Here is a 2,877-nt window from a genome sequence, read left to right on the forward strand (position 1 = left end):
CCCCCCATCCCCCATGCCTGCCAGGGTTCACCCCCCATCCCCCATGCCTGCCAGGGTTCACCCCCATCCCCCATGCCTGCCAGGAGCCTCCTCAAACCAAGCGCTGCCAGGCCCGGCTTTCCTGCCGGTTTCCCACTGCTTACTGCCCTCTAGTCTGCGGATACTGATGCCAGGCTCTCCCCACCATCCACTCCCCCTTCGGCATCCTTCGCAGCCCCGGCAACCCGCCTCCCCTTGAGCAGATGCTGCTGGAACCCTCTCCTACCCGCCCCTCCGCTCCCAACTCCCTACATTCTCCGCCACTTCTATCCTCTTCCTCAAAGCTGCGTGCCTGCTGGATTTTCTTTTGTATTATTTTGTTTTTTTATTTTTTAGAGACAGGGTCTCACTCTGTTGTCCAGGCTGGAGTGCCGTGGGGCCATCACGGCTCACTGAAACCTCGGCCTGTTGGGTTCAAGCAATCCTCCTGCCTCAGCCTCTTGAACTCCTGGCCTCAAGCGATGCTCCTGCCTCTGTCTCCCAGAGTGCTGGGATTACAGGCCATGCCACCAGCCCACCCTGCTGTTTTTTAAAAAAATGCTCCCCTGATGCGTCACCCTTTCATGTCAAACCGTGCAATGCCTCCCTCCCACTCCTCACTACAATTCATACTCTCGGGGATAAAATTCCAAAATCTTGAGCATGACCTACAGGGCTCACCATCCGGCCCCTGCCTTCTCCACCACCTCATCTTGTGCCACTCTGCCCCAGGCACTGCCTCCCGGCTCGGGGCCTTTGCATTGCAGGCTGTGCCTGGCCCCTGGCTACACACACACCTGCGCATGCGCACACACGCACTCACCTGCGCGAGCAGTCCTCCGCCTAACTTCACAGATCCCTCAGGTCCAGCTTAAATGCCAGTCCACTTCCTTCTTTGGAGAATATTCTAAATTAGATCCTTTTACTTTTCCTTCCTGACACTTGCCACGCATGTTGTATCTATTTGTGCAATTATTTGTCATCGTAGTCATCTCTGTGGCTGAGAACTGGGCCTGCATCCTTTACCTCTGTATCCCTAACAGCCTGGCCCCGTAGGTGCGGGATGAATGCGTCAATGAGTGAATGAGTGAATGAACATGAACGAATGAAGTGAATGACTAGTTTGTGGTTCCCCAACTAGGATGTGGTCTCAGGACGTGACTCGGGACTTAGAGCTTTTCTATTTAGCTGGGTCCCTGCCATGGTCCTTGAGAACACAGCGGCTGCTAAACTGCCTGGGTTCAAATCCTAGCTCTTATGTGACCGTGGCAAGTTATTTCACTCTTCGTGCCTCAGTTTCTTCCTCTGCATGGAAAAAGTGCCAATGGCAGCAGTATCTACCTCGTATCTGTAAACACTGAAATATAAGAGCACATGGCTGGGCATGGTGGCATGCCTATAATCCTAGCACTTTGGGAGGCCAAGGTAGGCAGGTCATTTGAGGCCAGGAGTTTGAGACCCACCTGACCAACATGGCAAAACCCTATCTCTACTAAAAGTATAAAAACTTAGCCTGGCATGGTGATGCGTGCCTGTAATCCAAGCTACTCTGGAGGCTGAGGCAGGAGAATCGCTGGAAACCGGGAGGTGGAGGTTGCTGTGATCTGAGATCATGCCATTGCACTCCAGCCTGGGTGACAGAGAGAGACTCCATCTCAAAAAAAAAAAATAAAAAAAAAAAAAAAAAAAAAAAAAAAAAAAAAAAAAAAAAAAAAAAAAAAAAAAAAAAAAAAAGACCACACATGGCTGGGCACAGTGGCTCATGCCTATAATGCCAGCACTTTGAGAGGCTGAGGTGAGGTGGGTGGATCCCTTGATCCCAGGACTTTGAGACTAACCTGGGCAGCATAGCAGGACCCCATCTCAAAAAATAAAAAATAAAAATAAATGAATGGTTGCACATCCTGGCAGCCATTGTACTTTGTCCAGCGGGCAGTTGAGCTGGGCCAGTCGGGGAGTGAGCTTGGCCGTGAAGCCGACCTGGGGTCCAACCTCGGCTTCTCCGTTTTTATCTGTGCAAACTCAGTGAGTCTTTTGGCTTCTATTAGCCCTAAAGTTACAAGCAGCATGACCAATGTAGAAAACAGTCTGTAAAGCAGAAGATGTACACACTTTACAACCCGCAGTCCCGCTGCTGGGGCACACCCTGGAGCAAGGGTGGTAAAACAAGACACAGCCCAAAGGCGCCGGGGAGGAGAAGGAGTCAAAAAACTGTGGACTGCCCACATACTCGACGCCATGAAGGGGAAAGGGAGGAACTGCAGCTGTGTTTATCACATGGGGAATTGGAAGAAAGCATAGAGCATCTTGCCTTTTTTTTTTTTTTTTTTTTTGAGTTGGAGTTTTTGGTCTTATTGCCCAGGCTGGAGTGCAATGGTGCAATCTTGGCTCACTGCAACCTCCGACTCCCAGGTTCAAGCAATTCTCCTGCCTCGCCCTCCCAAGTAGCTGGGATTACAGGTACCCGCCACCACACCTGGCTAATTTTTTGTATTTAGTAGAGACGGAGTTTCACCATGTTGGTCAGGCTGGTCTTGAACTCCTGACCTCAGGTGATCCGCCAGCCTTGGCCTCCCAAAGTGTTGGGATTACAGGCATGAGCCACTGCGCCCAGATTCATCTTGCCTTTGTTTAAAGGTCAAAATAACCAAAACGAAACCATGTATTTTTTTAGAGACGCGTATGTGTGGTAAAACTCTACAAAACAAGTGGTAAGGAAGCAAATTTGGGAGAGTGACACTGCTGTTCAGGGAGCTGGGACTGGGATCGGGTGGGGAGCATGTCGTCAGTTTCAACGACCAGATGATGTTCTGCTTCATGATTTAGGGGGTGGGTTCACAGGTGTTTTATTGTTACAGC

This window comes from Cebus imitator, unplaced genomic scaffold (assembly GCF_001604975.1).
Source record: "Cebus imitator isolate Cc_AM_T3 unplaced genomic scaffold, Cebus_imitator-1.0 Scaffold572, whole genome shotgun sequence".
In the NCBI taxonomy this organism is placed as follows: domain Eukaryota; kingdom Metazoa; phylum Chordata; class Mammalia; order Primates; family Cebidae; genus Cebus; species Cebus imitator.